General features: G+C 27.4%; 1 long non-coding RNA gene across 1 annotated transcript in view; it reads left to right on the plus strand.

Moving 5' to 3' along the window:
- LOC119603641 overlaps positions 1 to 26,500 on the plus strand; it is a 117,496-nt gene that overhangs the window by 65,423 nt on the left and 25,573 nt on the right. The window contains exon 3 of the long non-coding RNA XR_005231416.1: positions 5,698 to 5,898. This is a non-coding gene — a long non-coding RNA (uncharacterized LOC119603641). The remainder of the gene's footprint in view (positions 1 to 5,697; positions 5,899 to 26,500) is intronic.

Consider the following 26,500-nt stretch of genomic DNA (forward strand, 5'->3'; position numbering starts at 1 on the left):
GTTTGTTTTTTCATAATTTCCTTGAAACATTCATTTGTTTACATGTAATTTAAATATATTTATATCTACAATTCCCGCAATCAAAACGTTGTAAATTAATAGTTAAAAAATATTGTCCCATGACCTTAACGGAAGCTTAATAATTGTCAAAATAAACTAAAGAATTTTATTTTGTATCCGGATCCAAAAAAAGCTACTGAATTCAGATTCTTTGCGCCATATGACCTCAACAGAAGCCAAAATTAACCAAAAATTCAATTAATATTTCAGTCTAGACTTTTAATTAAACTTTAATACTGAAAAATGGTCGAAAATTTAAAAAAAAAATCATTATAATAAATAATTATATGTGGTTTTTTAATACATATAATGACCCATTTATAAAAAAACTTATTTTGATGATGCTTTCAACAACCAAAGTGTTTTTAACAAATTTTAAATTTGTGCTAAAAAACAACAAAAATTAACATACAAAAACTTAATATAATTATTAAAAAATAATTAAGAGATTATTGGCTGGGCTACACAAAACGTGTGGAAAGAAAAAAGAAAATTAAAATGTGACATAAATGTCGTAAAAGACGAGAAAAATAATAAATTGCAATGATTATCATACAAATTTCAGAGCAAAACACACACGTAAGAGGAGTTACGTACTAATGGGATGTGGCCAGTTTTAAAATGTTTACAAGAATTGAGTTTTAAATAAACATACTTTATGACACAACAAGCCAAAGACTATAGCACAGGGATAAAGTCTCTCAGAAAAATCTGAATTGAAATTAAAATCATAATGATGATAAAGCTGAAGATGATACTTGGTTGGGTGCACAACCAAGCCACACTACCAAGTCCAAGTAACATGCTAAATGTAACTTGTATGAATTTATGATATGTAAGTGTGTGCATGGATGTTAGTGTGCCACTCTAGTTTACTTTTCCCCCCTTTTTGCTCCATTTAGAAATATTTCTGTTTGTGCGACTTTTATAATAATGACTTAATTATGTTTTGGATTTAACTTGAGCCATCATCATCCCAATGGTTTTTTGATCTTTAAGCCAACTGAAGCCGCTAGTTGAAAAAAAATTAAATAAAGATATAACAGCATCAGCAGCGAAAAAAAAAAACTAAAATTTCTCGAATGGTTTTGTAAAAATTCTCACACGAGTTTATCATTTCGCAGCATTTACCGTTGATGCACTGAAAAAAATCCATGCCTAATATATACGAGAAATGTCGTACATTGTACGAATCGTTCGTTGTTTCGCACCATGAAATTCTTTCGTAATATATACGAAATTGTACGAAATATTTTAGTATAATGCAAAATAATCTTGGAAAAATTAATCTACATAAATTGAAAAAAGTGAATTTTGAACAAATATGGTAAAATTTACCAAATATTAATTTATGCAAATATTTTTGTTCATTTTAAAATATTTTTTCTAATTTTAGTTCAAAATTATTCTCCACGCGAATTTTTAATTTTTTTTTATGAAAACAATTCGCGAATAATATTATACTTTTTCTTAAATTTTATAAAAATGTAGTTTTATTTAATGATAATTTAATTAATATTATTATATTTAATTTCGCTAAAATTAAAGAAAAAAATATTACGAAAGGTTTTCGTACTTTCGTAAAAATAGAAAAGGGTTTTATTAATTAATATTTCGTATTATACACGAAATTTATGTCAATATTACGAAAATAGAAGTTACGATTTTTTTGTTCGTAAAGTTGAGCATGGATTATTTTCAGTGTGGGGAACTCCACTATAGCATGTATTTGTTGTTGGAAATAAAAGTTTGGAGAAGATTATTCAAATTTTTTTTAAAAAACAGAACTTTTTGGAAGAGTTTTTATGAAAAAATATTTTTTTTTAAATTTATTCATAATCTTTGATTTTTTGAAAATTCTCTATAAAACGAATATTTATTGAAAATGTTTTTCTAAAAAAAATTTTAACAGAACCTTCGGAAACATTTTTAAAACTGTTTTTATGAAAAATTAATTTTACAAAAATTTCTGGTATTTAGAAAATTTTTCATAAAAAGCAAATTTTTTTTAAATTTTCTATAAAATTTAATTTATCGATAAGTTTTTTCCATAAAAAATTAATCATAAATATTTTGATATAAAAAGAAAACTTATTAAAAATGTTCTAAAAGAAGATAATTGATCAAAAATTTTCCAAAAAAAATTAACGAAAAATTTTTACAAAAAGATAGTTGATTAAAAATGTTCTATAAAAACAAATTTAACAAAAATTTCTATAAAAAAATTATAGAAAATATTTTTCATAAGAAAAAATTTTACAGAAAATGTTGTTCTATAAATAAAACTTTATGGAAAAAGGTTTTCTGTAAAATGTTGAAATGAGTCTATAAAAAGAAACTTTATCGAAAAAATTTTTCAGGAAAAACTTCTATAAAAAGAAAAGATTTCTATTAAAATTATCTATAAGAAAAAGAAATTGACCTAAAAATTGGCGGACTTCCATTGAGGGGAGCGGCACCTCCCATATGAATTAAATAGAAAAATTCGTTTATTTCGGAAACTAATAGAACTATATTCTTCTAGTTTTGCATGAAAAACTTTAATATTCATCTGAAAATTTTGGAGAAAAAATGGCGGACTTTCATCTGAGGGGATGGGGTCTTGGAGCCCCCATATGAATTAAATAGAAAAATTCGTATATCTGAGAAACTATTACAGCTAGAATCTTCATGAAGAATTATGACATTCATGTGAACATTTAGAGAAAAAACGGACGGTCTTGGCACCTTCCATAGGAATTATATAAAAATTTTCTGTAAAAGAAATTTTTCTTTAAAAAGTGAAATTTATCGAAAATTTTATATAAAAAATTAAATTTATCAGAAACGTTTTCTATAAAAAAAATTATCAAAAATTTTCTAAAAAGAGAAATTCATCAAAAAATAAAAAAAGAATTAAGTTATCGAATAATATCCGTAAAAAAGAGAAATTTATCGAAAAACGAATTTAAAAGAATATTTTAAAGTGAAAATTTATGGTAAATTTATTAAATAGCGAACCTTTAAGTCAACCTTAACAATTTCATATTTCTTTGACTTCTAGATCTGTTTCTTAGCTTTAATGTTAATTATTATTTGATTAGTCAAAAGTGCTTGTGAAAACAACAACAAAAATCTAAACTTTTGCCCGCATTTTGCATTCGATTATTAAATAAAAGTAGAAGCCACAACGGACTTCATGATGTTTTTCTCTTGTTCGGCTTGACACAATATTTCATTCAAAATTATAGTGTGCTGAGTGCAAAATGTTCAGATTCAGATTTTGAATGCGTACTACTGATGCCGTCTGAATGGCTACAAGCCTGCAGCATGCTACATACAACTAGCCGAGCTAATCGTTTTACTATTTCAGACAACTGTCAGAGTGTCTGTGTTTTTAAGCAAGATTTGATTACAAACTTTATATTAAATTTTGTTGTTATTATTTTTTTCTTACATACATTAAAAACTAAAACAGACAAGTTGAGGACTTGAGGAAAAAAAAAAAACAAAACTCAAAAAAATCATGATTATTGCAAATGTTTAGTAAATGGAATCTGTGGCAGCAGCCATAGCATCATCAGGAGCAGAAGCTTTAACATCTTACTTAGCAGTAGTAGTAAGCAAAAATACAGACATTCAAAGTGCAACAGATTCTTCTAAATGGTGTTTGTATGCATTTAAATTAATATCGGCATAAATTTACAAATTTATTTCATTTTCAGAGTTTTTTCTTACTTCATGTTACATTTGTGACTTGCATTCATTAAGAAATGTTTCTATTTTTCGTTTTGCATTTTCAATGTCAATATTGAAATTATCACTAATATAAGATCGAGTTTTAAGTAGTTTTAGTATCAATTTTTGCAAAATCTAATAAAATATAAATTAAATTTCACCGATAAAGAGTGAGTGATAGAAGTGGTGGTATTGGTTTTAATAAAATTGTTTAAAATCTACTTTTAACCATATTAAGATTGTTCATATTTGCAGGTATTTTACTAGATTATTGTCTATATACACCCATGCAAAAATGTCATAAGCACTCATATAATATTGTTTTTAAGTTGTTAATGTCTAATATCTGATTGGTAGGAATTTTATGGGATTGCGGATTTTTTTTAAAGATAAAGTTAAATTGTTAAGCAAATGTAAGTTTTAAATATGTTAAAAGCTGTGGAACTTCTTTCTATTGATTGGTTTATAAAATATGACAATCAATAATTAGGTGTGAAAAGAACCACAAAAGTATATTGTTATTGAGTGTTAAAGAAATAACATGAAATGCATGAAAATTGCATAATAATGAAAATAAAGGAAGATGTTTAATTTATCACTACTTTAAATGCTCATGAATTTTAATTTTATAGAGAATAAAAGATAACATTTTAAAATTTTCAATCATTTTTCTTTTTATAGAAATAATTTAAATTTTTTTTTATAAAAAAATTATTTTCGTTTTATAGAAACTTTTTCACAAAATTTCTTTTTATTGAAAAATTTTTACAAATTTAATAAAAATTGTTCATAAAAAATTTTCGATTAATTTTGTTTCTATAGAAATAATAAAAATAATGTTCTCAATTTAAAATTTTATTAAATTTTCAATAAATTTTCTTATTTCAAAAACTTTTCGATAAATTATCTTTTTATACAAAATTTACACGAATTTTTTTATAGATAACTTCCCATAAATTTTATAGAAAATTTAAAAAAATTTTTCTTTTTATAGAAAATTTCCAACCACTTCTCGCTTGATATAAAATTTTCAACAAATCTTCTCTTTATAGAAAATTTTCCATCTATTCCATAAACAATTTTCGAAAAAAAATTTTGATTAATAATGTTCATACATTTATTTTCTTTTATAGAAAATGTATATAAATAAAAGAGTAATGCCACCTGTTGGGACAAAACTTCAAATATATGTTCCAGAGATCGAAGTATTCCTGTAAAGTTTTAAATTTGTCCGTCAGATGGCGACGACGTTTTAATTTTTAATCAATTATATCTAAACCGCTAAACCGATTATTTTAAAAATTGATGGGTATATAGATCTTTAAGTGTAGGGTTCACATGGCTTGGTTCATTATTTTCCTTCAACTCGGACCGCGCATCACTAGTATTGAAATTTCTATTTATAGAAAGAATTTACTAAAACTTTCTATTCAAAGAAAATTTCTATAAATTTTACTTTTTTTTTTTTATAAAATTTTCGATAATTTTTTTATTTAAAAATTTTTTTTTTTAAGTTTCTTTTTTCGAAGAATTTCTCTTTTTATAAATCTTTTTGATGAATTGCTATTTATAAAAAATTTAAGAGGGAATTCTTTTTTAATTGAAAATTATCGATGTATTTCTCTTTTTATATACATTTTTTGAAGAATTACTTTTTTTAAAAACATTTTTGATGAATTGCTCTTTTCACAGAAAATTTTCGAAGAATTTAAAATTTTATATAAAAATTTCGATGAGTTTTTTTTATAAAAAATTTTCATGAATTTCTCATTTTATAGAAAATTTCAGTTAAATTTTAAAGACAATTTTCGATAATTTCCTGCTTTTATAGAAAATGTTCAATTAATTAATTCTTTTTATAGAAATTTTTCGATGAAAATCACATTTAATAAAGTTTTCGGTAAATTTCTCTTTTCATAGATTTTTTTAAACTTAAAACGCTGTCCTCCTGGCCACTCGGGAGAGCAAATGTGCTGACTTTAAAAGGAAGGGATCTCGAGTTATTTAACCTGACGAACGCAAAACCATTCGACGCAACGAGAGTTGAATTAAATTAGTGAAACGGTGGGTGACCCTAACGAGAGCAGGACAAGAAGCCTTATCAAAATGATCAAGTCTAAGGTTAGTATGTTGTCACATATTCTGAGTGGACACAGAGGATTACGGCACAGCTATACAAAATTGGACGTGTGGATTCTGGCGAATGTAGAGCATATAGAGAGGAATGTAGAGCATACAATTCTGAAGCACTTTCTCTGACATTGTTGGGCTTTCGATAAGATCCAAATATCTTGGGAGTTATATTATTCCGGATATAACATCCCTCACGAACACTGATTTGAAAATTATTAGAAGTTCCGTCCAGGATACTAAGTTTCTAAACATCGGACGATAAAACATTCAGTAAACACTATTTAAGGTTTTTGTTTTTTCCAAAAAATATTTTTCATGAAAAATAACTTACAAGAGGCCAGATAGTGGCCTAGAAGTATTTTTTCGGATTAATACTATACATACATACTCCTATCAACATAACCTAAATAATTTTTCAATAAATTTTCTATAAAGGAAATTTTGAATAAATTTTCTATTTAGACAATTTCGATAATTTTTCGATTTAAGGGAAATTTTCGATAAAATTTTGTATAAATAATTTTTTTTGGATAAATTGAATCAAAAATTCTATATATTTTTAATTTTGAATAATAAAGATATTAATAAAAAATATTTCCCGGAAGTTAATATTATAAGTCAAACAAGTAGAGGTTTTAAAAAATTCAGCAAGCAATTGGAGAGCCGAGTTAAAGTTGGAGCATGTGTAAATTTCTTCGGTAAACTAATCATTAAATCCATTAAAATTTGAGAACCCCATCGAAAATATGTTAACAATATATTTTTTTCTTATCTACCACAAAAATAAAAAAAGAAGTACGACAAAAGCATGCTACTCATAATTTTTCAAATTTAATAAACGATTTAAACCGTTCTCTTCATCTGCTGCTGTACATTATCATATTTAATACTTGATCGCACAAAGTGAAGACATTTATATTTATCTATGGATAAATGTCCTGCTGGGTATCCATAATGAATTGACAAAATAGTTAAGGAATGTAAAGACTAGATGGAGTCTTAATTAACTTTAGTGTACTCGTAACTAAATATGGGCAAGAATAGAATACTAAACCTTTTTTTTGAATAATTTGTTACACAACATTAAGAATAAATAATAAAAAAGAAACATTTTAAGAAATATGAATATAAATAAATTACTGATGGCAACGATAAAATACCGAAATGGTAAAGGATACAATACAAATGAATTCCCTCAAGTATTGAACGTTATGAAAAATAACCAAAAAAGTAATATTTATGGAATGTACTTGTAACTAAGAATGAAAGAATAGGAAACCTTTTAACTAATTTGTTACACAACATTAAGAAGAACATTTTAAGAATTGTATTGAAATATGAATATGAATAAATTACTGATGTTAAAACGATAAAATAACGAAATGAAAGGATACACAAGCACATAGAAGAGACAAAAGTGATCCTGAAAGATGTAAATCATTATTGGAAGAAGACACAAGTGTCTATTGTTTGTGTGATCAAAGGAAGAGTTGTTTTGTAACCAAACTCAAGTGCGCGTTTAAGAAATTTCTAAAAATCCTTTGTCCTTAATGATCCTCAATGTCCTTAAACGAATTCTATAGAAAAATTAAGTATTTATTAAATGAAATCTTTTCTGTTTTCATTTATGAGAGAAATATTGAAAGAGTTTTACAACGCACATACTTTTATACAACATACAAGTACACACCCAATTGATGACAATGATCATAATCGCTTGTAAATATTTGAATCCTTTTATTATGATACCCACTCAACTCTAGATGCGCATCATTCTATTCTCTTTTTATACTCCCTCCTTGTTGAAATCTTTTATTTCAAATTCCTAGAATCTTTTCTTTAGCTCGACAGGTATTCTTTTCAATTCTGTTTCTTTTGTCTGTGCTTAGGCGCATTTCAACAAGTTCAATAAATATTTGTAATAAATTTATACAATTTGATTACTCTTTTTTTATAAACACACACAAGCACTTGTGTTCTTCTTGTATAAATTTTAATGTTGCAAACAAAAAGTCAACTGAAATGGAAATTTATACAATATTTTTCTTTGTGTTGCCTGTTTTTTTATTATTATTTATTTGATTTAATGAAATCTTTCTTTATTTTCGGTAGTCTTAATAGGGCGTTTTCCGTGTAAACCCTCTCTGTTCTAGTTTCGAAATTTATTGAGTTCTCTACTATATAAACATAAATGTCATGTTGTCCTCATACGTCTCTGTAGGCGTTTTATTGTGCAGCCGATCAAAATATTACGATACTGAAATGATCCCCGTTCTCATTTACGTCTTATTTGTAATTTTTGTCTGTCATCATTAACATTGTTGTAAAAATGTTTTATTGTTTAAAATCACGAAGAAAAAAAAAGGATGAAGTTCTTTATGTTAGTTTCTGGAAATCAATATTCTGATCAAATGTTTATTTTGAAATCGATGAGATTTTAATAGAGACAATTATGTCCATTTAAGCAGAAGAAATAATGTTGTAAATAATAAAGGATTTTCAATATTGATAATTTTAGATTTATGCGGCTATAAATCAGACATAGCCCTAAATAGTTTAAAACAAAATGGAAACATTAAGTATGTAATTTTACACGAAGTCATAATTTTTTTAAATATTATTTTAAAATTTTTTTTTAAAATTTTAAGTTTTGTTTTTAATAAAAATTTTAAGCATGATGTGGTTGTTTTCAGTCGTTAAGTTCAATTGTATTAAAAAACAACATATAAAAATTAAGCTACATATTGTTGTTGTTGAAAATATTTAGCTTAAGCGACTCCACCATCCATCAGTGTCCAGAATAGGGTCCAAATATTATATTGTACACTGAAAATAATCCATGCCTAATATACACGAAAAATGTTGTACATTGTACGAAATGCTTCGTGGTTTCGCACCACGAAATTCTTTCGTAATATATATGAAATTGTACGAAATATTTTAGTAAAATGCAAAATAATTTTATATAATTTTAGAAAAACATTTGTTCATTTTACGATTTTTTTTAAAGACATAAATATTTTAGTTCTTTTAAAATAATTATTGTAAATTTAGAAAAAGATTGCGAATTAAAAAAAAACTAATTTTTTATGTTTTTTAAAAAAACATATTAAAATTGCGTTTAACTCCCTTAAAATAACAAAAAAAAAAAAATCGTTACAAAATATCTTTTTTGTGAAATCAAAAATAATTCTTGTATATTACTAATTAATTTTGTTACGAAAAGAATTCGTTACTTTCGTTAAATATTACATGTCTTAACGAAATTATTTTTGTAAAAGAAAACAAAGTTTCTTAATATATACGAAAAAAGATATTACGACAGGTTTTCGTACTTTCGTAAAATTAGAAAAGGGGTTGATTAAACAATATTTCGTATTATACACGAAATTTTCGTATATATTACGAAAAAAGTAGTTACGAAATTTTTTTTCGTAAAGTTAAGCATGGATTATTTTCAGTGTAGAAATTGTAAACTTCTCACCTTCATGTGTGAGAAATGTTTTCGTAAATTTCAACATTTTTATTAAAAATTTATATTTTACAATTAATGTAATTTAAAATATATTTCGTAAAAACGAATTATTTTGCATCATTCTCAACTATTTTGTATAATTTCGTATATATTACGAAACAATTTCTTCGTGGTGCATTTCGTACAATGTACGACATTTTTCGTATATATTAGGCATGGATTATTTTCACTTACGCCCAGCAAAAAAAGAACTTCCAAAGATGCGAAAAAGAAGTAGAATTTACTCCAAGGAAGTACTGAAAAAGACCTAATGAAGTGATGATTTTAACACAGGCTTGTCATAGGAGGGATTTCCTTTTTATTTGATTCCAAATTCACTACTTCTGAAGTCATTCTCAGGAAGTATTTTTAATGCTCTTTTTTTGGAAGTACTTCGTTTTATTTTTGCTGGGCAAGCACCAATTTCCAAAGATTTGCTGGCAGCGGAATTTATTCAAAAGTTGTGAAATTCGATACGAATTGAAGCCAATGTGCCTTGAAAGATCTAAATGTGCCCAAATATTACCTAAACGCTAATAAAGGAAATAACTTTTGCACCGAATCATTGCTTGCGATGAAAAATGGAGTCATTAACCTACGATATATCGAAGCGTCAGAAATCTTATGTGATATATGTAGGTCCAATAGCCGAATAGACGCCAATGCCACAATATCAGTAGCACTTAGGCAATGCTCTGTAGTTAGTGGGGCCTAAAGAGACCTATATATAACTTATGAAATCTGGCCAGACCATCATGATGCATCATAGGGAAACTGTATCAAATGCTACTGATTCCGATTACTAAGCCAAATAATGACTAGAACATGCGGCCAGACAACGCTTGGCCAAATGCTACAATATCTGTTCAAAACTATACAGACATTTTTAAGATGTTTGGCCTCAAACCCTTATATGGTCAAGACCTTTTCCGTTCCACTAATAGTTGTTTTGATCGATGCATAACGCATATAGAATATACTTTTCTTCAGAATAGGGTCTCAGAAATTGGTTTGATTCATTCGAGGCCTCAAAAGATGAACAGTTCTTTTAGCGCGGAATCTACAAGTGATCAATAATTTGAAAAAATCATATTGTACAAAATGAGGAAACGGGTAAGAAAAATTACCTTGTTATACCCTACACCACTTTAGTGGGGAGGGTTTGTGCAGATGTTTGTAGCGCACAATAATATTGGTCCTATACCCACTTAAATAATTTTCTAAGAATCATTTTCTGAGTTAATTTAGATATGTCCGTCTGTCCAACCATGTAAACCTTGTAATCAAACTACAGGTCGCAATTTTGAAGGTAATTCCATGATACATGATCTTCTATTGTCGGGACGAAGCCTTTTGAAAATGGTTATGATCGGTCCATTATTTCACCTAGCCCCCATACAACTGAACCCTCGAAAAGGGCTTGTAAACCTTGTAATCAAACAACATGTCGCAATTTTTAAGATAATTCAAAGAAATTTGGTACATGATCTGATGTTTGTAACGCACAATAATATTGGTCCTATACCCACTTAATAAAGTATACTTAAAGTATATCAATCGGCTTAGAATCATTTTCAGAGTTGATTTAGATATGTCCGTTCGTCTGTAAACCATGTAATCAAACTACAGGTCGCAATTTTGGTAATTCCATGAAATTTGGTACATGATCTTCTATTGTACTAGAGACGAATGCTATTGAAAATGGTTAACATTGGTCCATTATTTCACCTTGCCCCCATACAACTGAACCCCCCGAATAGGGCTTTTAAGTTCGTAGTTATGTTTAACATACTCGTATCTCGACAAAAAACTGACCTTGATGAATTTTCTGATGATAGGACCTCATTTGACCCTAGCCCCCATACAAAGCCCCCTTTCAAAATATGACTTAAATGTACACAATTTTATTCAACAATAAATGGCTTAAGTATATCTGAGGCAAGGTACAATTCCACTTAAAAGCTTTGTTATGAACACTAAATCACATTTTTTTATAACTGGTGTAGATATTATATATATTATAATTTCTTACTTGTTTTTCTTTGTTTTTGAAGAAAAAAGAAATATTATAGAAGTAACATCAAATGATGATATAAATATTACTTTAAGGGAATTACGATCAAATATAGCCGAATGTATCATTGTCGTCCAATCTACTTTAACATATCGGGATGTTAAATTTTTACGAATTGGCTCAGTACTTTTTTATCTGGGTTACGTAGTAAGATTACATATTATCTTAAACCTTTCAATTGATGAAAATAGTCAAACCCCGTTTCATTTTAAAATTAAAGGATTAGATAAAACCCCACGATTATTTTTAAAATCTGAAAAAATACCTTTCTGCATTTAAACATATTTTCTACGAAAGGATAAAAGTATAATTTTAATGTTTAACTACTTATGTAAATAATAAAATCTGGGGTTTTCTAAGTTCAACCATTACTTCCTTGCCTTTTCATATGTCCACTTAAAATTAGTTAATGACAATTATTAATCTTCGCTACTTTCATGCAAAACTATAGTCTAGACCCAAAATTATTTTTTATATGAATATCAATTAAATGATTTATTGTTACATTTACTTAGCGGTACAAAACACAAAGTTTCAAAAATTATTTTTATTAATTGCTAAACCAACAAAACGGTAATTTAACAAACGACAAAAAAACTCTTTAAAAGTTGACAAACAAAAATAAAAATATTTAAATATTGACAACAAACAAACTAAAAATAGAACGCAAAAGCAACAACAATAAAGAAAAACACTTGTTGTTATCCTTTTAAAGGACAAGTTTTTGAAATGCAACAATTGAAACAGTTAAACACACACTCAAACTCAAATAAAAAATATTGAAAGACATGCGACACTTTGTAATTTACTCTATAAATTGTCTCGTCTCTTGATAAATAAAAACAGACAAGAAAAGAACACAAGATAACAAGTGCAAGTGCTTCTTATTTACCGGTGTAATTACAAACAAATCATAAAAGTAAAAATGCCGCCTTCTAAGATAAACAGCAAGCTAAAGGACATGTTAGAGTCCTTTTGAATCTTACTAAATGTTTGTTTGTTTGTTTGTTTGGCCGTTAAGTAAGTAAGCGGGATGCTGTCGCTAGTTAGTAAATATTGAAAATCTGCTATAAACTCTTAATTTTTATGGGAATCCTTATGAGCTTCCTTGACTGCTGCTGTCTTGTTGTTGATAATGGCGCGAGCGCGTTGTTTTTAACCGTTTGTTAGTAAATAGGGTTAAATAGGAAAATTTTTGTGTGGTCAAACCGGAAGAAGATTACAGGTACATTAAGGTTAAGAAATTTTAAGGTTGGTCGTTCTTAGCCATTTATCAAACATTTTATTGATTGGAAAATTTGAAATTACACCAGCTGTATAGAGGAGTTTGATAGATAAGAACAAGTGAAATTTGTACAAATTTTGCACGGAAGTAATACTTTGTTTTCTTTTAATTTTATTATTATTTTGTTTTTAATTTCAAAGAAGGCCGAGATAGTAAATGTTATCTATTAATGGAAGCTGCAAGATTGAACATTTTTAGTTGAAAATTCCAATTCAACTCTTTTTAAAATAACAAAATATCTTCTTTTGAACAACATTACTTCTTAACAATAATATAAACATTATTTCTACAGAACAAAACTTAAGTTAAATTCGAATTTTTGAGGAACATTGGCAAATCATTTTTAAAGAGATTTTATCTAGATACCACACCCCTTTTTACGCCCACTTTACATAAAACCATTATAACATCAAATTTCTATATGTAATCTATTCCATTTTAAATCTAAAATCAATTTGAGAAGATAATGCAAATCTGTGATCTCTTTAATTTGTCATGAAACTCTATTTTTATCCAAAAACATAATATCGAGTGAATGCTCCAATCTAGAAATTATGAAAATCTGTGGTCCCAAAATTAGAGAAAACTTAAATTTATAAATTTGACATATTAACGTCTTAGTAAACCCCAATTAAATTACTTCCTTTAGTTAAAAAAAAAAAAAAATCCCAAAAATATTTTGTTCTCAAACCTCCTAATAATTTAAACCTTTTCAAACTGAAAACAACAAAATGATTATATACTATAAATAAGCCATAATTTAAAACAACACTTTCTCTTAATACTTAAGGCTAAAAAACATTTAATCAAATTATACAATTTCCTTAAAAAACAAAAGAAAAATTAATGCCATAAATTTCAACATCACACTACCACACGCGTAACAACTTTTACCAACTATTGTTTTTTTAAAAAAAATACTATATTGTATAAAATAAGTTTAAAATACAAACTTATAATCCAGCGGAAATCACAAAAATGAATACTCTTTCCGGTATAAACTTTTACAACAACTACTCGCATGAAAATAAAGAACAACAACAACAAGACTCCTATAAAGGAATGAATCTTGATCGACATTGAATCAAGATTAAATATAAAAAACTTTAACATAAAATTTACACTTGTCCGAAGACTTAAGTAAAATACATGTTGTATTTACAGAAGATGTTGGATGTAGTCTTCTCTGTTTCTGGCTGCCCAAACCAAAACAATGGTATAAATAAAAGAAAATGTTTACCAATAATGCGAACTGAATACAAAAAAAAAAAAAAAAAACATTATCGACATTTAACAATTTAAAGCTTTGGTAGAACTTTAAGAAGAAGAAGAAAACAAAATACAACCAACTACAACAATTGAGTAGTATTTTAGTATAGTAAGTACTCATATGTTAAATACGCTGACAGACATAAATACTACATGTAGACGCGGAGACAGACTAAGAATTGAACAGACGGACGGTATATCAGACAGACAAGTATTTTACAATAATACAATATAAAACAATTCAATATTCTTTAAGAAGTGATACTTAGAATAATACTAAGTTGAACGAATTTGAAATATCCTACACTCACTGAGAGTCATGTAACACTAGGGTGATCGACTCGATTTTTCGACCGGTTTTAAAACCGGTTTTTTTTGCTTTACAAGTGTCGGTTTTTTCTTAATGTTGATTTTTCGAATATCTAATAACCCGGTTTTTTTACTTTTTAAAACCCGGTTTCAAATACTTTTATTTGCTTTGTATTCAAAGATTATTTAAATTAAATTTTTAAGTAAATAATAATGCAGCCCGTCTAAATTTTAAAAATATTCGATTCGAGGAACTAGCGTATATTTTTCTACAGCTCCTTTGGTTAAACTTTTTTGATTTTCCTAATTAATTAAAAAAATTTATTTGTAAAATTGATAACTGTTTCATAAAATTTTATCAATCTTAAGATTATATTCCAATTACAATAATTAATTTACGGCTGAAGTGTTGGAATGCATATGCAAATTTCCTAAATAGGGCTTTTAAAATAAGCTTGGATTACATAGTACCTTATGTTTAACAGAAGTGTCCCACTTTTTTCCTAATTTTTTTATATTAAAGAAATAATTTAAATCAGACGACTAGATCTAAAGTTATAATCTTTTAAACTGTTAAAAATCATTTCGGGCCATGTTTTATTAATCAAATTTAAACATAAACATTAAGTTTTTCAAATTAAAATATATTTTTTTTATTTATAATGAAAAACCGGTTAACCGGTTTTTTCTGAATTTGAAAAAAATCAACCGGTTTTTTTTAAATGTCAACTATTCGAACTATTCGAAAACCGGTTTTTGGAAAATGTCGAATAATCGATCACCCTATGTAACACTCAATTATTTTGTAAGAATACCTCCCAAGCCTATTACTGTACTGAATACGAGAAAAATAAAATAAAATTTTTGAAAGTGTCCTCAGTTCTCCATCAGCGATTAAACATTTTTTGGTAAATATAGTTCAACAATTTCGGTCATATCTTGGTAACTATTTGGAATCCCAATCTAAAATTTTAAAGATAGCTAGGAAAGCAATGTTGACAGATAATATAAAAATTAAAAAAAAAATCGAAGATAGATTTGTTCTTCTATATAATTTCGAAAAAATAGGTTAAGAAAATGTTTAAATGAAATATACATATGGGCAATTTTATGTCAAGTGACTCAAATCAAAAAATCGATTTTGACTTACTTAGAGGCGGTCTAAGTTGGACATTTTGGTCATACAAATGTTCAGATAGATATTTCTTCACTGTTTCCAAAAAAATTATAATTTTAAAAATTTTTTTTTTTTACATGGGCCCACTATATACATATATATATCCCACTTCCCATAAAAATCGATGTCTTCCGTCCATTTAAAAAAATAAGGAAAAATATTGGAAAAAATCTTATTCTTAAGTTAAAAAATATTTTTTCATAGATATCCCACTAGCATCCCATTATAGGACTAAATTTAAAAAAATGGAAAGAATAGAGAAATAGCTATCTGTACACCTTCGGACAATTTTTGCTAGGACCAATAGGTGAAAATTTCCACTTATTTGTATAAAACTCTGTATGATCAAAATGTCCAACTTTGATCCCCTCTAAGTCCGATAGAGCTGAAAATTTGTGTCTGACCTATCTATAGTACTAACCTTGGTGCAAATTTCGTCAAAATCGATTTTTTGAGTTCATTCACTTGACATGAAATTCCCCATATATTTAACAAATCCAAAGTTATAGTATTTCTAACCTAATTCTTATCCACTTTTAATGCTGTAAGCACTGTTGCCAGATTTGACGATTTATCGTCATTTTTACGATTTTCAGTCTCAAAAATGACCTGTTGACGATTTCAACACTAAATTTGACGATTTTTTAAAACGGGATTTTTGTACTACATACATTTTATCATTATTAATTTTCATTAAATTATAATGTTTTAGAATAGATGTAGAATTTCCATTGATCAAATATTTGATGTAAAAGCGAACTCAAAGGTTTTTGAGATCAAATGAAAGCTTAAAATATTTTCTACAATTTTTTTAATATTTATACTTCGTTGAAAAGGCATTCCAAAGCTCTTTCAAATTAAATTTATATTGTCAGGATCGGTTCATGAATAGAGAAGATATAGCGTATAAATATATAAACTTTAAAGGTCTATGACTCCAAAACTAAAAAATTATTGGCCAAAAGACATACATATATCACAAATCATAGAATTAAAAACTTTATAAGTGGTACAAAGTTTTTCAAGATTGGAGAGTTTTATCTATTGTAAATATAAGCCAATTATTTTGCATGAACTCAATACAAGGTATTTTAAAGTATTTTTGCCAAATTAAACTGATAATGAAATCTATCGAAATTGATAAAAATTTCTCAATAGTTAAAATAATTAATATAAAAATCGTAAAAATACCATCAAACATGTACAGTGGTGGCTACGATTTTAGCACACTTGGTATATGTTGCCTATAACATAAAATATTTCCTATAGTTCTTAACTTTTTTAACAAATTCTTTTTTATGCGTAACACATGTCCTTCGAGGATCACGACACATTACATTTTGTTCCACTACTTTGTTGCATGTAGATTTTTTTCTTTCCAAAGTACATCTACCCCCAAAAAAATCTGGACATAAGTTTAGCACAAAATTAAAAAATCATTAAAAAATTAAAAATAAAACAAAACAACCGGTTATATTTATCTTATTGCACTTAAGATTTTATATTTTGTGGAATAGTTGCAGATTTTGATAATATCATTCCTCCTCCTGGACATAATCTTCACCAGAACCCTCTAGAAATTTCAGCCCATAAATTGGCAAAATTCTTGGTGATTTCTGCTTTTATTTGTTGGTCCATATCATGTTATATGTTCTCTATTGAATTGGAATCGAGAAAATATACTGGGCACTGCAAACATGACAATCCCGGTCGCTTCCAAGCAGCTCATCTCAGCACTTTTAGCATATTTACGGTCGATGTCGACCAAAAAACGCCATCTTTGTCCTCCGATTTTTTAATAAAGTATTTAAGATCCTATTTTGATAGTCATACGGATCCACTTCTGCATCCAACATCAATATAGGACCAACAGCATGCCAAGAAAATGCAATGAATACCATGAAATTTCCCCCCATTGTGATATATGATTTCTCTGGAACACTTTAGCTTTATCTGCATGATTGGAGGATACTAGTTGAAGATTAATAGGATCAAATTTGATGGAAAAATGTAATTATGCTGTACTCCAAACATGCAGCAACAACCAAAGTGTACATTTAAAACCATAAAACACAATGGGTGAAATATGACGAATTCGGATGCGTTTTCCGGGCTAGTGGAGGTTCTATACGCAAGGTGGATGCACAAATGGATCAGTATGACTATCAAAATAGACTCTTAAATATTTTAGTAAAAAAATGAGTGGACAAAAGTTCAGTTAAATGGCGTTTTTTGGTCGACAATGACCCAAAATATGTTAAAAGTACAGAGAGGAGCTTCTTGGAAGCGAGCGAGATTGACATGTTTGCAGCCCCCAGAATAATTTCTAGATCCCAATCCAATAGGGAACATATTAAACGAAATGGTGCAACAAATAAAACACAAATTCCTAAGAATTTTGCCTATTTATGGGCTGAAAGTTAAAATTTATGTCATGAAATTTCTAGTGGGTTCTGGTGAAGATTATGTCAAGGAGAAGAAATGATATTATCAAAATGTGCAACTATTCTACAAAATATAAAATTTTAAGTGAAATTACATAAAATTATCCAGTTTCTTTGCTTTATTTTTAATTTTTTAATGATTTTTTTATTTTGTGCTAAACTTATGTCCAGATTTTTTTCGGGGTAGATGTACTTTGGAAAGAAAGAAATCTATCTGCAACAAAGTAGTGGAACAAAATGTAATGTGTCGTGATCCTCGAAGGACATGTGTTACGCATAAAAAAGAATTTGTTAAAAAAGTTAAGAACTATAGGAAATATTTGATTTTATATTTAACAGATACCAAATGTGCTAACCTCATGGCCACCACTGTATATTATCTAAGGAAAATTGCTACGACGATTTCGAAAAATCAGTTGACGATTTTGATGATTTTTTTCCTCGATATTTGACGATTTTAAATGTTTATAAAACTTTGTTTAAATCGCTTTAGTCATTTTTTGATGGGGTCCTTATATTTTAGACTGATCCTTATAAAATCTGATAGAGAGGAGTTCGTATAAAACTTGTTAGTGTCGAATTTCATCGGTATACTGGTATTTCTAAGCTGGGCGATAATCATTATCTAAAAGCGTTCTTATAATTTGACAGAATAATTTTAGTTCCTATAAAAATTGTTCAAGCCACTTATAGACGTTAGTAGGGACTTTATATGGGGGTAAGGTCACTTATGGACTGACTCTCGTAAAATTGGATAAACACGTTTCGGCTTTTATAAAACTTGTTCGAATTTCATCGCTGTATTTGCCTTTTTAAGCTATGAGCGCTATAGCCATTTTATGACGTCAACCTTATATGGGAGCTAGATGATATCATGGAACGACAATGCTAATTTTCAATACATATTAAAACTAAACATTTTTTTCTTAATATTAAGACCCTGATTTGGTAGAAATTCAACGAGGCGACTTGAAAATGTTTTGAAAACTAAAACAGTTGGCATTACAGCGTTGTTCAAAATTAAAACTTGATGTCAAAATAAGTCCTACTTATTTCAAAATGATCAATAAAAGGGCTAAAATTTTATCTAAATTTGCATTATTTTATCTAAATTTAACATTAATATGTAGTTCATACTTTTAAAAAAATGAGAAAGCTATACTTTAATATATCCTGAGCGATGTCACTAGTATGTTAAGTAAGGTTTTTTCAGAAACGAAATAAAATATGTATGTAGTTCAGGCAAGTATCACTTTGATATCGGCAAGTTCTTGTAATAAGAACTGATTAAAGCCTACATCAGTACTTGAATTGATCTTTAATGTTCTTGTTTCAAGAATTCTAATTAGGGTGATCGATTATTCGACATTTTCCAAAAACCGGTTTTCGAATAGTTCGAATAGTTGACATTTAAAAAAAAACCGGTTGATATTTTTCAAATTCAGAAAAAACCGGTTAACCGGTTTTTCATTATAAATAAAAAAATATATTTTAATTTGAAAAACTTAATGTTTATGTTTAAATTTGATTAATAAAACATGGCCCGAAATGATTTTTAACAGTTTAAAAGATTATAACTGTAGATCTAGTAGTCTGATTTACATTATTTCATTAATATAAAAAAAATTAGGAAAAAAGTGGGACACTTCTGTTAAACATAAGGTACTATGAAATCCTAGCTTATTTTAAAAGCCCTGTTTAGAAAATTTGCATAGGCATTCCAACACTTCCATAAATTTTCAGCCGTAAATTAATTATTGTAATTGGAATATAATCTTAAGATTGATAAAATTTTATCAAACAGTTATCAATTTTACAAATAAATTTTTTTAATTAATTAGGAAAATCAAAAAAGTTTAACCAAAGGAGCTTTAGAAAAATATACGCTAGTTCCTCGACTCAAATATTTTTAAAATTTAGCTGTATTATTATTTACTTAAAAATTTCATTTAAATAATCTTTGAATACAAAGCAAATAAAAGTATCCGAAACCGGTTTTTAAAAAGTGAAAAAACCGGGTTATTCGATATTCGAAAAATCAACATTAAGAAAAAACCGACACTGGTAAAGCAGAAAAACCCGGTTGAAAAATCGAGTCGATCACCCTAATTCTAATCTTGTTGAATCAAGTCCAAACACGTACCCATGCATATAAAGGAAGTAAGACATTTGTAAGAGATTTTCATATCTCTTGAATGAATATTACTGATAATAAAGTTGTAGACAATTTTGTTATAAATAATTAAATTTTTGTTATGAGTGAAACAATTTTTAAAAACAATTTAATAATAATACAATTTCCCGAAAAGAAATACTAACACCAAAGTAGAGTATACAAAAGCCGTAAACGACTCTGCAACAAAATACCTAGCCAGGAAATACTACAACAAAATTGATGTCCCACAACTGAATGTATAACTATAGTATACGTATGTATGTATGAATATTGAACTTAACGTATTTATGTATGAATATAATCCATACACACATTTCCCGTTAACATCAATCTTTTGAGGATTTAATGTTAAGTCTATTCTTTAAGCACATTCACACACTCGCCTGCATCAATGAATTCGCGAAAACAAAACTACTCAACAACAGCCTTAAAACTGAACGAATGAAGTGAATGAGTGAGCGACAAAAAAAAACGCTTTAGTTTTAAGAGCTTAAACGCCTGATTCTTTATGCAACAATACAATACGAAGAGAAACATCAATACTGCAACAACAAACATATTTATATAGTAAAAAAGAAAGAAAAAATAAATAAAATATTATAAACTGCAAACCAAATATTATGACCTGAGGACAATTATGATATTTTATTGTTAAAATGTATCCGACACTTGCAACACTGAAGAAACATTTTGTAGACAACAACAACAACTACAGCTATGGTGAAATAGCAAGAGAATGCAAGATGGATGGAGGGATTGAATGAATGCCAAAGTCTTTCAGTTCTTTAGTAGTCTGCCACTAAACAGACATTTATGTTGAGGGAAAAAGACAGTTAAAGTGTAGTGTTATTAGCAACATTGGTTAAGGGTCAATACTTCTTATTTTTTTAGGATCTTCCCCCCATTTACTTCATATTTTGTAGTTTTGCAACTATATAGTATTGTATCTGTACTTGGCTCTAAATTCTTTAAGATTATTTTCTTATTCCTCTCCTGTATTTAACTTTAAGTTGATCATGCAGAAATATATGAAGGCATATAAGTTGGTTTTTTCATTCATGCTTTATTTTTTTATTAATGAATTATTGTTTTAACTTGTAAATTTATTTTCAATGGCAATGTTGTGTTTTCTTTTCTTTAGTTAAATTTCCATCAGGAAGCTTATCATTCGTTTTGAAGTTCAATGATATCATGTTTCAAGTTTAAGGATTTTGGTGAGAATTTTTTCAAGTTGTTATTTTTTAAACTGCAGTTAAATCAATTTATACAAAATAAATTTTAAGTTAAGGGGTATTTTTTATTTTAAAAGAGCTTATTTAGTTCTAAAACTAATTTTAAATCGGTTAGATATTGAGCTATTTTTTTTACTATTTCATTCCCTTATTTATTGTCCATAAATCACATAGTGATTTTCTAAAAACGTTTAATTTTATAAACAAAATTCTTAAAAGTTTGCAATTGGGTAATTTCAAAAAATTTCAAAAAAAGTCTCTCCCTCTTTGATTTTCAGGAAATCCGGTACACACATTCTTTACATACATACATACTTACATACGAAATTTAAATTTCCCCAAAATTTCAAAACTCGTTATGTCTTGGATTTTATTATCATTAAATTTGAATAAAATATACCATTTACTAAATAAGATATTATTCCGATTTTTAGTGATTTAGACCTTAATTAAAAATACTTTTGTTAAAATATAGTATTACTAGCTATACCCTGTGTGCTTCGCTACCCTCATCGTAATGAAATAAAATAAAAATTATTGTAAATTTTCAGTCAGTCCAATATACATTAAGGTATATCTGCAATATCAAAAAGTCCCCTTTCATAGATTTTCATACAGGTTCCTAGGTTCAATATATATGTATATATATATAAAATTCTCACGTTACTGACTCACTGACTGATTCATTATCACACAGCCTAAACGGTTGTATTTTAGAAATTTTCAATCAATAATGATTGATTTTAGTCTCAATATTACAGGAAATTCAAAAAAAATATCAGTTGGAGAACGAAAATGTAAGAGAAAGTCCCTTTTTATAGATCTTAGTTAAATAAGGATGGAGCATGTTAAATTTTCAGAAATTCCTCTCATACAGATTTTTATACATTCAGGAAGCTGTGTGTCCAATTTTATGTTTTTAGTTTCAATAATATAGAAAATTCAAAAAGTAATACTAAAAGAACAAATAGTACCAGAAAGCCTCTTTTTATAAGTTTTCATTCAATGTTTATATATTCAATATTTAACAAATATCAAAAAGTATCAGTTGAGGTACGAAAACATACCTAAGTTTCTAAGTTCAATAGTTTCAATGTTTCTAGGTTCAATATTATAGAAAATTCAAAAAATACCTACTGAAGTGCCAAAAAGTCCCCTTTTATTGGTTCTCACTTATTCGAGGCACTACATGTTTGATTTCACGTTTCTAGAATCTAGATTTAATATTATAGAAAATTTAAAAATTACCCTTTAAAGAACGAAAAAGTACCAAAAAGCCCCCTTTTATTGGTTCTCATTAACTCCTTATAGTGTCATAAACAAATTGAAAAAAATCAGATTGTGATACTGAGTGGAACTCAAGAAAGTGGACTTTGAGTAAAATAAACCACATCATTTTATTAAAAATTTCAAAATTTATAATTTTATTTCTTGATGAACGCAAAAAAATATATAAATTTTAAACAAAAAATAAATTGTTCATTAACAAAAAAATTATAAATTTTGAATTTTATATGGAAATGATTTGGGTTATTTCACTAAAGGTTTATTTGCTTCAGATCCCCCCATTGTAAACTTTTACGCTTGTATTTATAAAAAAATCTTATTTTGCTTTTAATGCACTCAATAGTTAAAGCACACTTTAGCCTTAAAAACCATTAATAAAATTATGATATTTATAAACAAATAATAAACGTATATTAACTATTGTGCTGATTTATGTTTAAGTTGGCAGCACTGTACAATATGGCTGTCATTTTATGTGTTAGTGTTGCGTACAATTAGGATAAAATATTCGTTGATTCGGTTTTCTTAATTTCATATTTTTGTTTATAATAGATTTTTGACAATAAAAACAAACTTTTAAGAAAAATAAATATATATATATATATGGCTTTAATAAATGTCTATTTAGTTCAGATGTATAAATATAACATATAATTTCTAATTATTATTAAAAGTATCCGAATAACGGATATTTTGCGACAAAATATACATCACTATGACACATTTTCTTATTTTTACTTATTTTCCTTGTAATTTTTGATAAATTTTTGCAAATATTGATAAGTTTCTTTGATATTTGACTAATTTTAATGCCGGCGAATATATTTTGCATTAGTATAACACTAATCAATATAATTTACATGGTTAATTACTTTATGGCATTATATTTAACCAACAAACTTTGAAAAAGCCAAATCAAATGATTTTGTCCATCATTTGGTTGACAGACGGGCATTTCCAAATTGCCTAAAAATAGTGCTGGACAATTGGAATATTGTCAAATATTCATGCATTAATCCAATAATGCCTAGATTTGAGTTTTTTCCTCAAAATATAAGCGTTTAAAAATTTTCTATGATTTTATTTACAAATTTGTAAACGTTAAAATTAGAATTTTTAGATTTTATTTTAAAAGAAACCATAATTACTTTTCGCAATCAACCTAAAATTACCGGAAAAATCCTTATCTGAGAAAAAATTGTTAAAAATCAAGTTATTGTTGGCTTAAAGAAGGGTCGAGCCTACAATAAAATTCTTCTAATTGTCAATGGTTTATTGAAGGTGTTTTAAGCTATTTCACGTTTATAAATACGATTTTCCTGAATTTTGCCTAAAATTGTTTAATAAACCTAAAATAAGTTTTTATAAATACAGCCGTTAATATTTAATTCATTACTGCATAAACTATTTTTTTTAAGAAAATGGAACATAACTTTTTTAAGATATCTCTGACTGAAGAACTTTTTTTGTTATATTAATTATCCAAATCTTAAAAAATATAAACTTTGATCCTCGATATAATCTAAATTTTGAAGTTTTGCAGAACTTCAATCTTTGTATTTGTACAAAGAATGTACATATGTACCAAGTTTTATAAAAAAAAATCGGAGAGGGTAAGGTGCAAATCCTTTTCGAAAATTTTTGAAATGCCCAATATGTACATAATGTTATGTGAAGATGTAATTGGTATAGTTTCAATTACATCAAATATTATTAGAAATGTAAACAAATTAAAAAAAAAAACAAGTAAGAAAGTATAGTCGGGCGTGGCCGACCATATGATACCCTACACCAGTTATGAATATTAAATGTGATTTATTTTTCATAATATACCATTTATCTTAAATATTCCCTTGTTCCGATACATTTAAGCTATTTATGGATGAAAAACTAATTTTCTGAAAGAGGCTTTATATGGGGCTAGGGGCAAATATGGACCAAGCCCGATAAAATTTTGTGAATATATTTATATTTACATAATATTTTATTGTGCTGAATTTCATCGCGATATTTGTGTTTATAAGTTAATTTGGGACATTCAAGTAATTTTCTGAAGGGGACTTTGTATGGGAGCTAGGGTTAAATGGGGCCCGATCTTTATGAAATTTGGCAGGGTCATCAAGACTTCTATAAAACTTAGTTGTGCCGTATTTTATCGATATATCTGTATATGTAACGTAATTATGAGCTCAGAAGCCCATTTCGGGGGGTGCTGTTCTATGGGGGCTAGGTGAAATAATGGATCGATTTTAACCATTTTCAATAGGTTTCGTCCTTGGGTCAAATAAAACGTGCGTGCCAAATTTCTTCCAATTATCTTGAAAATTGCGACCTGTACCTTGCGCACAAGGTTTACATGGACAGCCAGACGGACGGACGGACATAGCTTAATCGACTCAGAAAACAATTCTAAGCCGATTGGTATAATTTAAGGTGGGTCTAGGACGAATATTTTTGTATGTTACAAACATCAGCACAAATCCAATATACCCTCCCCACTAAAGTGGTGTAGGGTATGAATATGTAAACAAAGGGGGTTATATAATTTGGGCATTTACATATGTATAGAATTTGGGATTTTATTATAAAAGAAAATCGAAGTTAAAAAACTGAATTAAAAAAGTTGTATTTTTTAAATATTCTTAAATTAAATTATTAAAATTTTTATTAATATACTCCATTTTATTTTATGCAAAGTTTATAAAAAAATTACATACAAAATTTGTTTATATCTACACCTCTGATAAAAAAATAATTGTTTAATTCAGTTCGAAAATTTCACCAAAAAAATATAAAAAATTTAGATTAAATTAAGAACATGAGATTAATAACATTTTCCCAAGAAAAATTCCAACAAATAAATGTTAAATGTATATCTATTAACAATAAAAGTAATAAGGATTGATTTAATTATTTGAACTAATAATGAGACAGGTACATACATACATTAGGTACATATGTATGTAACTACATTAATATTTGCTTATTATTTAACCATATTTGCCTCACACTACTAATACACAAACCCAACATAAAATTCCGCCTTATTTTCTTCTATTGAAATCAAAAAGCAACAACAAAATTTTCGCATTAAAAACAACAACAAAAATGTTTACGGTTTCGTTAGTAACAATTTAACTCATTTTTGCCTTCAAATTCTACATTCATGTATGTAAGTATTAACAAAGTAAATCATATATGAATGTACATTGTACATACATACATTTGTATGTATGTATGTATGTATGTACTATGTACCCATAAAAATTGCAAAAAAATGCAAAATCTTCTAACAGCTATGCATGAAAAAGTCTGTTAAACAATCTCTGCCAGCAGAGCTACAAAACACTCCCATGATTGCTCTGCCAGCAACGCTGCTTTGATTTGTTAATGAAAATCCTAATTTGAAAGATTTTTATTTATTAAATACTAATATTTATAAATTTAGACTTTGTTAATAATTTTATAACAAAAGCAATGCAAAACAGCGCTGTTATGACTAAAATGCTGCTATGGATAACAGCATTTGTTAAACAGACTCTGCTAGGCAGAGCAGCAAAATACTTTAAAGCTCTGTCAACAGAGTTGCTTTGTTTTATTGAAGAAAATCCTAATTTTAAAACATATTATTAATGAAAAATTATTAAAATTTATATAAATACCTTAATAAACAATAAATCTGTTGTTTGTTAATAAATTTGTAGTTGTTGTTGTTAATTTTAAAACATTTTAATAAAAAAACTCACTGCACTTCACTAAGAACAATACGCACTGGACAAAAGTTACTGACACACTAAACTTTTACTCAAAATTTATTTGCACA

This window comes from Lucilia sericata, unplaced genomic scaffold (assembly GCF_015586225.1).
Source record: "Lucilia sericata isolate MDLA Ls3-8-SP2 unplaced genomic scaffold, ASM1558622v1 Contig000322F_arrow, whole genome shotgun sequence".
NCBI lineage: Eukaryota > Metazoa > Arthropoda > Insecta > Diptera > Calliphoridae > Lucilia > Lucilia sericata.